The sequence below is a fragment of the Leptonychotes weddellii genome, chromosome 11 (assembly GCF_054177405.1).
Source record: "Leptonychotes weddellii isolate Sample4059 chromosome 11, ASM5417740v2, whole genome shotgun sequence".
Lineage (NCBI taxonomy): Eukaryota > Metazoa > Chordata > Mammalia > Carnivora > Phocidae > Leptonychotes > Leptonychotes weddellii.
In genome coordinates this window covers 38,881,441-38,894,134 of record NC_138379.1, presented here as the reverse complement: position 1 = coordinate 38,894,134, position 12,694 = coordinate 38,881,441, and the positions used below count along the sequence as shown (strand labels likewise).

The 12,694-nt window shown below is 48.2% G+C and overlaps 1 protein-coding gene across 11 annotated transcripts in view; it reads left to right on the top strand.

The window, feature by feature from the left end:
• Positions 1–254: 254 nt before the first annotated feature.
• The window catches only part of BMAL1 (basic helix-loop-helix ARNT like 1), a 99,074-nt gene continuing 86,634 nt past the window's right edge, over positions 255–12,694 (top strand). For 8 of the 11 annotated variants that reach the window (XM_081798558.1, XM_081798565.1, XM_081798564.1 and 5 more), the window contains exon 1: positions 255–409. The gene's annotated coding sequence lies outside the window, so the exon portion shown is untranslated. The remainder of the gene's footprint in view (positions 410–12,694) is intronic. The other 3 variants (XM_081798559.1, XM_081798560.1, XM_081798555.1) reach the window with 1 other exon arrangement.

Sequence of the window (12,694 nt, the reverse complement as noted above, 5' to 3'; positions counted from 1 at the left end):
CAGGTAAACCGGCCCCCGCCGCCCCGCCATTGGTCAGCAGCTTCTCTAGCTGCTACACCACTGGCCAACGGGCCGCCGAGCCGCGCGCGGATTGGCCGGGGACGACCGCCGAGACCGGCTCCCTTCGGGTGCTCGGATTGGCTGGTGGAAAGAGGCAGGTATCCGGGCTCTGGGGCTCCTCCATTGGTGGGCGGGGAAGGGGGGTTGGGCACAGCGATTGGTGGGCGGGGGGCCGGGCCTGGGCCGGCGGGGAGCGGATTGGTCGGAAAGTAGGTTAGTGGTGCGACATTTAGGGAAGGCAGAAAGTAGGTCAGGGACGGAGGTGCCTGTTTACCCGCGCCGGACTCACCGCCGCCGCCGCCGCGGGATCCGAGTGGGGGCGCGGACGCGGGCGCTCCCGCGAGCCACGGTGAGTGTCGGGCTGGCCGCGGCCGGCGGCGCGGCCCGGGGCACCCCGTCGGGGGCCGTTAGCACCCTGGCAGGCGCGGCGCCCTCGCCGCCGCCCGGGGCGCAGCCCGGCCGCCGGGGAACCCTGCCCGACGTGCCCGCTGCCGGCCTTAAAGGGCCCGTGCCCGCTCCCTGCCCCCACCCGAGCCGCGGGGAGGCTGCGCCCCTTAAAGGCGCCGCGCCCGGCCGCCCCCATCCTCTCTCGCGGGGGCTGGCGCTGCAGGGTAGGGCGGGCAGAGGTGCCGTAGGCGCCCTTAAAGGGACCGGGAAAGTGTCCCCGGGAGTACCCATCTCCCCTCCTCGGGCATCGCTACCTGACGGGGGGGGTTGGAGGGGGGGGAGGAAGCAGCCAGCTGCCTCTTAAAGGGACAGCTCCGCCCTTTGGGAGCAGTGATCCGGCTCAGGGCGAGTCCTAGGATGTATCCCTGGGAGCTGGGGGGACCTCAAGAGGACCATTCTTGACGGCGGCACCCCAATGGCGTTGGGCAGGCAATGCGCTTCTGCCCTTCCTCCGCATCTCCTCCACTTCCCTTTCGGGAGCCTGCGGGGCTGAGAGGTGGCGGGAGGGCGTCTCCGTCCGGCTTGGGGAGTACGAGTCTGCCAGCCCCTTCGGCCCTGTTGCGGGGCCTTGGCGCTGCACCCGGGAATCCGGGGTCCATAATGGGGCAGACCCCAGCTTGCGAACTTTCGTCCGGCCTGCGCCGTCTGGGTCCTCGGCCGCCCCGGGAGTATCCCCTGTGGGTCTTTGAGCAGGTGCCCGACGGCACGGGGATGTCGCCCGGCGTCCAGGTGTGGGCCCGCCGCCCGCCCTAGAAGCCCCGGAGCCCCGCGGAGGGCGCAGCAAGGCTGGCTCTAGCACCGGGTTTGACAGATGTCAGAAAAGAAAGGTTCCCGCTCGCGATTGCCGGGCGTTGACAGCCAAGAGAGCTCTCTTTTGCTCGGAGATAGAAGTGGAAGAGCAGAAATTAATGACGACCTTTTGGGGCTTGAGTCAACGACCCCGGAGGGGTCTCGAGAAGCCGGCTGCGGAGCGCAGGCAGGTGTCGGAGGGTAGTCGCAGGGGAAGGAAGGGTTGCACTGGACATTGGCGTCGGTTGTCACTGTCGATGCTGGCCGATGAGGGACCAGGCTGACCCCCCTCACCCCACATTCCCTATCCCCTTTTCCCTCCTCCGCTGCAGCCCCTTGGCCCCTTCCCGGTCCAATAGCGTTGTCTGGGCACTTTGGCGCTTGCTAGTCTCTTCTCCCTGCTTACAGAGCTACTCCTCGGCATGGAATTATTAGCCAAGTTTTCTCACCTAGCTTCCAGAAATAAGATTCGGTATTTGTGAGGAAGCATTTCTTGAGTGTACCTGTATTTCCAGGGTCTTCGTTTTTAAAAAAATCCATAAAAGCTGCCCATTAGATGCATCTCATTTCCCACAACGCTTGCTTGTCCTTCTGACATCTGCTGCTGTTCCCCGCTTTAATCTATTTTTATATGACAACTATTATTTTAATTCTTCTGGTCCCATTGATATCAGGATCTGTCAATTTGGGTTGGTGGAGTTTTTAATTAATGTACTGGTTGAATCATGAGCTTAAAATAGTCATTGCTGCTCCTGAGCAGTTTTGAATAATCTCATGCTCTTTGTGCTTGCAAGGGAAAGAAAAAAAAAGTCACTGCTGTTAAATTAAATTTCCATATCAATGAAACTCCAAAATATTTTTTAAAACACAAAATTGAATCTTTTGCTCCATGATCTGTTACTGAGTTCACTTTACTGATAAATCTTTAAAACAGCTTCTTGAACCTATTTAGAAGGCTTTGAAATTGCCTGTATCATCTGATGCTGGAATCTGTGGAGGTATTTTGGTTTTGATGGTGGATGTAGCCAGTGAATAATAATAATAATTTAAACTATAGTTAAATTTGTGCCTTATTCCAACCCCTAAAGTTTAAAAAGAGGGAGAGTGAAAGGAACAGGTGGTCGAAGAGCGTTAGCCTGAGAGTTAGAACATGCTGGTTCTGGCCCACACTTGGGTGTTCATAGCTGTGCCACCTGGGGCAAATCACTGAGCCTCTCTGGGTTCTGTTTGCCTCCAGTGGAAAGTAAGGCAGTTGAACTAGGTGATCTCAAAGGTTCTTTCTGCTCTAGAGTTCTCTGCATCTCTAAATATTTAATACATTTGAGTTCAGGTTGGTATTTACCTCCAGAACATCTGAGCCGAAGTCCTATTTTCATAGGAAACTTAAACAGAACAACAGATGGGGTTTTAAAGACTCCATTTCAAATGATTTATAAAACGATGACGACTCAGGAGTTTGCCTTCTGCAGAAGAGGTTTGCCTACCACATGAAGAAAAGGAAGTGGCCGTGTTTTCAGATTTTTCCTTCCACGCCAACCATCTTTATGCAATTTATGTACTAAACAGTGAACAAGCACTGTGGAAAGACTTGGCTATGTTAACAAAACTGCCTGAGAATCTATGGAAACTAAATATTTCATATCTCTCTTTGGTGTAAGAGTTGCTTTCTTTCTGTGAGCTTTCTTCCGGTGGTGACCGCAGCATCAGCTCTGAGGGTGGTGGTAAGAGAAAGTCAGCATCAGAGAAACAATTTCTGCCCCTTACCATGTTACAGTTACAGAGTGATTTTAGTTAGCATCATGGGAGATACTTGCAGGGAAGTAAAAAATCCTCTCTAGACCTTGAGGTTTAGTGAGGAGCCCAGAAACACAGGCATGTCACCCTTCTGCAGTCTTTTCTCACCTCATTGCCACTTCGCCACTTTGTCACAACACCCGGACTTACCCCAAACACTCACCCTGGCTTTTCTCCTCTTTCTCTCCCAAAATAAGACCTGTTCGGACTTGAGCCCCCTCAGCATCTCTTCTTTCCTGCTCAGAATGGCCTGTCTTCTCCACCCTCCCACCCCCATGTCTCATCCTCTCTTTCCAGTTCAGAAAAAGCAACTGGGTCTGTCCTCTGTTTCTTTTCCTTGGACCTTCACCTTGGGCCGGAGCCTGGGACTCTGGTGGCAGGACCTGGGACTTGGGTTCTGATTAGACAAGTGCTTGATCCCTCTGACCGTAGGCTCCTCATCTGTGGTGTCATGGCAGTGTCTGCCTCCCAGAGTCTGTGTGAGGATCCGGGGAGACGGTGCGTGTGAAATGCCTGGCACACAGGAAGCCCTCCCTCAGTGCCTGCTACCACTCCCTCCCAGCACTGCCAGGGTCCTGCCCCCTGAATATCCTCACCAACCCCAGAAAAGCCTTCATCTCAGTTTAGTAGAAGAAGGATGGAAGGGGAAAGACATAGCCCTTCTGCAGGCCTGTGATGGAGCAGGCAGCTTTCACCTGTCTGTACGTGGTACCCCGAATCTGTATGTCTTTCTCTCCCCTCCCTGCCCCGCAGCCTCTCACAGGGCTGCGAACATTCACCTCTTCTACTCTCTCATTTGCTCTGTCCCTAGCTCCCACCCTCTAGCTGTTCTCTCTACCACCCTTCTCTATGGTTCGCAAAGATCTCCAAAAACTTTCAGTCTTGAATTCCAGGGGCCTGTCCTTAGTCCAGAATGGTTGTTCTTGGCCTCTGTGTTGCTGTTCCCCTACCTTTCTTTCCATCCTTCTTGAAATTGCCTCGTTCTTCAGCCTTTGGGTCACGATGCTTTCTTGGTTCTCTTCCTGCACACTCTAAAGGCAGGTTTTTGTCCTGGCCCATTTTTCAGTCCTGATCTGTCTCTCCTGCTTCAACTGCCAGTGGGTTCATCGTAGACGTTAATGGCAGCCTGGAGCCAGCATTCGTGAGCTTGGAGTTATAGGTTGCACGCTGCTTGCAAGCACTGTCTCATTTCATCCTCGTAACACACTGTTGCCTGTGCCCTTTACCGCCAAGCTGTCCTGAGAGGCAGTTTGTCTGAGTGGTGAAAAGTGCAGACTTTGGAGCAGATTGCACATCCTAACTGTTCCTTATCAGCTTTATGATGTGTGGTCAAGTTGCTTTGCTCACTATGTCTTGGTATCCTCAATTATAAGACTGAGATCTCTGGAATCCTTACCTCAAAGAGTTGTGGTATAGATTAAATGAGTTAAAACTATTAAAAAATACATGAAGCTATTCATGGCACATAATGAGCATTCAGTGAATGTTAGCTCATGGTACCTCTGCTCCTTCTCGCCTCTCCATATCCAGCCTGCCTGTCCATGTGCACGGGACTGTCTAGTCAAACTGAATGGCTGTCTGTTGCCCGGACCAGCCCTTGACCCATTCCATGTTCCAACTTTCTCATGTCAAAGTCTTACTCTTCTCTAAGACCCAGCTCAAATGCGTGGTCCTCCAGGAGCTATTTCTTCGTTGTGTTTTTCTTCCTCCCCACACCTGGCAGCAGTGTCCCCCAGCCCTTGGTTTAGCTCGAATTCGTAGCTACTGTTCCATCTATATTGTGTTGGGCTGTCTCTGGGAATATCTCCCTGCTTGCTCAGGCCAGGCACTTTGCGGGGAGTTCATCTTGGTTTCCCCAAATCACAGCCATAGGGAGCCTTTAAGATGTGCTTGTCCAATCTAATTGATTAGTGATCTTTGAGGGGAAGGAGATGGAATGGGGTGCATCAGGGACGCACGTTGGACATGGCTGGGAATAGTTAGGTCTACAGGGAAGAGAGGTTTGAGTTTGGGACTTAATGTGGTAGGGGGGGTGAGATTGGGTAAGTTTTAGTCATCTTTGCTTTAGGGGAACGTCGAGTGCCGGCATATGATGAGAAATGATTTTTACGTTAGTACATGCTGTCCTTTTAAATAGTATAAACTCAGGTTCATCCAGCCCAGCTAAAGAAGGGGATGGAGGTCTGCCTGATTTCCTATTCTGGTTAATACTGTACCCATTGGATTTTGGATGTATACCGAGTAAAACATTTACATATATTTATGCCTTCAACTGCTGTTTGAAATGTGTGACCTGGGCCAATTAGTTAGCTTCTTTGAGTCTGACTTACCTCATTTGCAAAACAGAAATAATGGTCCTGATGGCATTAGTGGCTAATATTTATTGAACACTCTCTATGTGCCAGCAAAGATGCGAGTCACCTTATGTTTATTAATACGTTTAACCTTCATCACAACCCCATGAGGTAGGTACTGTGATTATCCTTTGTTTTCCCAAGTGAAGCGGTTTTGGAAACTGCCCAGGGTCACTCACCTGGTGTGGGGCAGGGCAGGATTTATGCCCAGAGGACTCCAGAGTCTGGTCTCTAAGCACTGTCTTCGGGGCCTGCTGTGTGTGTGTGTGTGTGTGTGTGTTGGGGGCGGGGGCGGCGGCCACCACCTGAAACGCTGTGTGTGCAGTGCCCAGCACCGTGCTGAGAGGCAGGCAGGCCTGTGGCGATGGCTCACCCATCTTACTGTTGACAGATGTGGTCATGCACCTTCTCTTCAGCAGGACTGAAGTCCTTTGCGGCAGGACAGGATGCCCATTTAGATCTCACCCGAGTAGCAGTTCCAAGGGCTCGTGAGCATCCTTCTCACACCCTGTTGTGCACTTCTGTCTCTCTTGCTTCTTCATGCCTCTCTGGGCATTGCTCTGACATGGGCCTCGTGAGGCTCAGCCAGCCCCTCCCCGGGCAGCTCTGGGCATCAGATGAACCTTCAAACAGAGCTCGGTACCCCTTGCCCCCCTGTAGCCATCTGCAGAGCTCCTCACTGGGGAGGAGACCTTTTCAAGAGTCTCTCACCTTCTTCCTCCTCTCCCCAGCTTCTTAACCCAAAGGCAGACATCAACAGCCTTGGTGTATATATATATATTTTAATGCCAGTTGTTTCCCCGAATACATTTAGATAGTAAGAGAAACATTGTCTTATGTCAAGAACCTGTTACATAAAAATGTGTTATATAATGTTCAAATATATACTGCACAGTGGAATTAGATACCACTTTTTTTTCCCCCAAAGAATAGAAAGATAATAAACACAGGCTATACTGAATGTAATTAATCTTGGATTTGGAAGGCATAGAAAGACATGCTCTGCCCTCAGAGCTATTGTTTGGAACCTCTGTTATCCTCCTTGAGTGCTCCAAGTGTAGGATGTATGGGAAGTTGACCTGAATCTGCCACGAATGCTGTTGTGAAATACTCTGGAAATTGTCTTTTTCGGAGTGGGGGGAAATTCCTTGACATCTTGCTTACTTACGTTTTTCTCATATCCAAGCAGAGGGAAGAAGCTCTTTTTGCCCCTCATACTTAGACCAGTGAGGTCATCTTCTAACCAGTTTTCTGTTCTACCCTCTACCTCCTTCACTTCTTCCCATACAACGGGGCCAACTTTGCCTTCCAGAAACAGCCCTGTTGCGAGCGGCCTATGGTTCACACCCCCGTGTTCGGTGTTCCAGACTCTCCAGAGTCGGATCCTTTTCCCCTTCAGTGGCCCTGCTCTTCCACCCCAACCCCCATTCCCAGACTGAGCTGGGCACTGGAGGTTCGGTACTGCCCTGCTCTGCCCTCCCCTGCCTAGGCCGCCCCCATGCCATGCTCCTCCCCGCTTGCTCCTGTCTCCCCCTTGACCTGAGGGGCCTGTCCTCTTTGTCTTAGCTTGCCTCGAATCACACTTCTGGGTGAAGCCTCCTCTGGTGTCATTTGCCCCCTTTACATACACACTGTGTCTCTCTTTGTCACTTTTGATTGCCAGCCGTTCGTTCAGAAGCAGTGGTACTTCATAATTAGCAAATTATCACATTGTAGCTAATCGGGATGGCCAGTTCTCTCATTTTTTAATCGTTTCATGAGTAAATATCTTGTCCTCACTTCCCATTCTCCACCTCTACTCATTGACCCCTTCAGTGTAGTGGAGGGATGCCTACTGTGTGCACAGCACTGTTACAGGCCCTGGAGATACTGCAGGGAACAAAACAGGAGTCCCAGCTAGAGACAGATCGTGAACAGTAGAAGACGTTCGCTTCTGGTAGTGATAGATAGGCAATCGCATAAAGTAAAGCAATAGTGACGATGAATGGTGGGACGGAGGTTGCTTTAATTGGGTCCCTTGGGGAAGCCTTTCTGAAGAGGTGACATTTAAGCTCAGCTGCAGGAAGATCTGGGGGAAAGTGTCCCAGGAAGTGGGAACAAGTGCAAAGGCCCTGAGGTTGGAAGTAGCTTGTTTTTGAGGAAGGTAAAGGCTTGGTAACTGGATTATGCATTCCTTGTGTGCAGGTATTTTATCCTCCCTGTAACCTTAGCCCAGTGCCAGAAAGTCCCTTAAATATATACAGAACTGGAGCATTTGCCCTTAGTTATATATGGTACAAATAGCAGTTAACTAGACTCTGCACAGAAGGCTTTTAATAAAACTTTGTATTGCACATAAATTGACGGTTCAAAGGGTTTTCTCATAAATGTACACCTAGCATGAATTGCTGTTTTCATTGTGTTTAGTGCAGAGCTTCAGCCCTCAGAATTCTGTTTTATATATGCAGCCATCTTATAAGCAGGTCTGTTCCAAAAGTTCATTTGTAAGGCACTTGAAACCAGGGATGGATTTTTCTATAGAAAAAGATGAACCAACTGGTGGTTTAGTTCCCAGGTGAGCCCACAAACATCATTTCGTGCTGACTCTGGTTGAAGCCATACTGTTTAGTGCTAAAGTATCCTCAGCATTAATTAAGCCTGCTGCAGCTGGACCCCCCTCATCTAGATGGCATTCTAGGTCATTTACTATTAGCATCAGAGGGACCCATCTCCTACTATTTTTCCAGCCTGCCAAAGAAGTTTTATGAAAGGAATTCTTGCCCTTGTGCCTTTAAGATTTAGCTCCCCATGTTATAAACGAGCCCATGATGTGCAGAGTAGGGAGAGCCCTGCACTGGGAGCTGGGAGAGCCTGGGGCCCAGTGTCGGCCCCGCCACTGGCTTGCTGAATAACTTCGAGTAAGCTGCCCTCACTGAGCTTTGATTTCTCAGGTCCTTCTTAGATATAACACCCTGTTTTCTCACCACAATGGGAAAACATACATATATTTCATTGTTCCAACCTACCCTCAAATGGCTGCCTCCGGTTTCTGCTTGAAGAAGTAGATGTACTCAAATAATGAGGAGCTCAAGAAATTCCTGTGTATGGTGCTCAGCAGTTACGCACTCCGTCTGCACCCTCATTTTGATCTGCTATCTTTCTTAATGAGTGGAAAGAAATTTCGTCCTAGAACTTTTGGTCCAGATAAGATTCCTGTGTTCTTGGCCAACTTATCTTCCATATAATTATGTAAACTGGTTTTTCTTTTTAACTCTTAGGGATAAAAATGGTGACTATGGTTTGTTACTTATGAATTATACTTCTAAGTGCCCTTAGGGAATGGAATGAATTTGCAGGAGAGAGCAGAGCTGAAAGAGTGTGGGATCAAAAACAATTTTAAATGTTAAATGCAAAGCTATTTTCAGTATCCTGCTGGAGGAAAAAAAAATTTTTTTTAAGGCTTTCAATGATAGAAGAGGTTTCTGCTCCAAAGGAGAAAGGAGCCTCAGGTTTTGCAGTGGTGAAAACTAGCTAACGACCACCCCTCCCTTCCTCCTTTCCCCTCTCTGTGTTTCACTTTGGCGATATGAGCCACATTTGCCCTTTGACAAGTTTGCCGTTTAAAGGACTCTGGGACGCAGGGTGTTAGGGAGTTAGAGCTCACATGGCCCAGGGCGCGGGGTGCTTTGCTGCAGACTTCCCCACCAGATTCGAGCAAGGGGAGCCTCCTTGGGATTTAAACAGCACTTTCAGCATGGCCTCTGTGTGGTCAGTTGTGAATGAGATGGTTTTTTTGTTTTTTTTTTTCCTTACGAGAAGGCACAGCAAGGAGTTGGGGCAAGAAGTTTCTGTTGGATTTCACCTCGGAGCTGGAAGGTGGCATGATACCTAGCCTTCCTCCTTAGATGCTAGACTATGAGCAGAATTGTATCTGTTTTGTTCTTGGCTGTATCCCCAGCAACTAAGACAGTGTCTGCACAGAGCAGTCACTTAATAAATACTTACCAAATGAATGAATTCAGCCTGGGAAAACCTTAACTTTCCTTCCCTATCTAACCCTCGTGAGCTTGGTCTTGCAATGTACTTTGGAGTTTAGGTTACAACTTCCTTTTGACATCTGTGTTTTTCTTATTCTTCAGGCTGGTCAGATATCAGTATCTTTTATTGATGATCAGGGCTTAACTGGCTGTGGTTGTCCCTGCCTGGCTGATGTTCATCTTTATGTTATCTTTAATTGGCCTCAAAGTACAACAAATCAATAGCTGAGCTGCATGAACTAAAAGAAAACTTACTGTGTATTTCTTTGGGTGTAAGTACTACACATTTATTTATTCAGTCAACACATATCTGAGGGGCCAGATGCCAGACACTCAGTCTAGACCCAGAGGGAGAGCAGAAAGAGTTGTTGTAGGGGCGCCTGGCTGGCTCAGTTGGTGGAGCATGTGACTCTCGATCTCGGGGTGGCAGGTTAGAGCCCCATGTTAGGTGTAGAGATTACTTAAAAAATAAAATCTTCAAAAAAAATTAAAAGAAAGAGTTGTTGTAGCCAAGGAGCCTGCAGTTTCATCTGTTGATGGACGATAATCCAAGGCCATGTATAATGCCAACTAAGTGGTCTAGACTATTTTAAGTACTGCAGGAATTCAGAGACCAGAGAGATCTTTGTGAGTTGTCATGGGAGGGAGGAGGCCTCATGGAAATGATCAGGTTTAATCCAGACCTTTAAGAATGGGTAGGATTTAGATTCACAAACAAGGGGTAGCACAGCTATTTCCAGGGAGTAGATGGGTGGGAACATAGCACAATTAAAAGCACAGAGGTAGGAATGACCAACCTGTATTCAGGAACAGAGACTTGCCTAGAATGGAGGGTTCTCAAATAGTGGTGCGAATTTAAGTTTGGAAGATCAGTCAATGCCTAAACATGATGCACATCATTTCAGATGATAGTAATTACTAGTCTATAGAGAGTTCTTATGATGTCCTTCGCATTTCACATGTATTATCTGATTTAATGCCTATAAAACCCCATGAAGGGGTATTATTATTAGCATCATTTTTAGAGATGAGGATCTTGAAGCACACAGTGATCCTAAGGTCAATATAGCTAAGAAGCAGAGGATCCAAGCTTTAAAACCAGGCCATGGAAGCTCTTGACCATTGGACTCTGCTGTCTCCCAGTGTCCTCCACATGCAGAATTTGGATTTGGTTGGGGTGTTAGAGTCATGAGCTGGAAGTAGACAAGGCTCTATTTAGTCTACTCCTTCATTTTATAGATTAGGAAACTCTGTGAGGTTGAGTGGCAGGTCAAAGTTTACCTGGTGAGGTAGAGACTGGTCAGCAGTGGAGGGAGAACCACTACAGTTGGTTTTACTGTGGTTGTGATTACTATTTCAGTGATGTGAAATAATTATCCCTAAAGCATCAGTCCGGTGTGAGTGTTTCAGTTATACTGGAGCAGAGAGGGACTAGCTGCAGCAGGGACCTGATAGGAGGCTGCTAGCTGAAGCCAGACAGAGAGTTAGAGGGAGCCAGAGCTGGGAATTGTCAATTATGTTAATTGGCATGGCTGTTTTCCGTCACCCTTTAGATTTCTAGAGTGCAGGGAACATCTGCCTGTGTGAGTGTCTTTCAAGTATGTGAATCTGCACTGTATTGTGACCGAGCTGCCTTGGTTAATGAATTCTCTAGAAGCAAAGCACCATTATGAAAGTTGAATGTTTAAAAACAAATACCCACATTTTCTGGAAAAAGAACCAGATGAGGAACCAGATAACTTGCATTCTGGGCTGCTTCTGCTACTTAAGCACCAGATAGCCTGAGCCAAATTACTTAAATGTCTCAAACTGTGGCTGATTCCTTATCTGTGGAACAGGTGTAACAATTCTTGCCCAGCCCCTTACAGTGTGGTTCTGATGCTGGAATGACATAAGGAACGAGTAAGGGTTTTGAAAGCTGTAACGTTGCTCCCGGGTTGAAGGGAGCCACCGTTGTAGTTTTCATAGTGAAGATGTACTGGCCTTGCAGGGAAAGCCTGGAGGGCAATGCAGGAAGTTCTCCCGCCTCCGCCTCCGGGGCATGTTTAGGGATGCGGCGCTGTCCACCTAGTGGGTGCTGACGGGCCTCACTTTGCTGGGTAGGGCCATATTTTAAAGGTGATGATATATTTCACCCTTAGAGATGAGGAGCCACAGCCTGGGCATGGCTGGAAAGGTTAGGCATAGATACTCAAGTTAATCTGTTCTTCTCTGCACACACCTCTCAGGATAGTGATGGGCAGCTGTGAACCAGAAAAACAAGTGTCAGGATCTAGCCAGCCGGCCAGTTGGGTATGCTTGGATGTTTCACCTATCCTGGGGCATGAGGCAGAAATCCAGAAGAACCTTGATTAGCCTAGGGGCTAATGGGTGAGCCAGCACACTGTCTAGGTAATACCTGATTCTAAAGCCTGTAGCAAAGGCTTGATTGGAGATGTGCCAAATCTTAATTTTTGTTAGTTTTGCATAGTTTATTTATTATTATTATTATTATTACCTAACCTTTGAGCATTTGCCATCTGTCAAGAACCATGCAAAGTGCTTGCCTTTTCCCATTTAATACAGTAGCCCTGTGGGGTGGACACTGTCAGTCTCACTTTCTAATTAAGGAGACTGAGACCCAGAGATGCTTCAGATAACAGACAGGGTCCCGGGATCAAGCCACACATTGGGCTCCCTGCTCAGTGGGGAGTCTGCTTCTCCCTCTCCCTCTGCCCACCACCCCTTGCCCATATGCTGTCTCTCTCTCAAATAAATAGATAAAATCTTTAAAAAAAAAAAAAAAGAAGTCCAAAGGCTTTAATAGATGATCAAACATGGAATTTATGTAATGTCTTTTAAAAGTTGACCATCAAGTTCTCGGTTAGGAACACAAGCTCCTGTTATCACATTGTTTCCATGGAGAAATTAGCCTTGGCTCACATCATTTCAGCTCTTGGTGCCTTTTCCAGGAATGGAGTGAGCCACTGTAGGAGAGAGGACTGGTCATGCTTATCACTTAGAGCTCTTTCCCCTCCTGTTATTGAAGGGGGCTGATTTGCTTCTTTGAGCTCTCTCAATTTTTCCTGTGATCCAAACATAAATCATCTTTGAGGTACTGGTAATTGTATTTTTTAGAAGTTTTCCCTGAAATAAATCTGAATGGAACACTTTCTTATATAGTTTTGAACCTCCTCTTTCAAGTATCTAATTGGTGGCAAGGGGCTTTACTCAGAGAATGTAGAACTGTTGTCA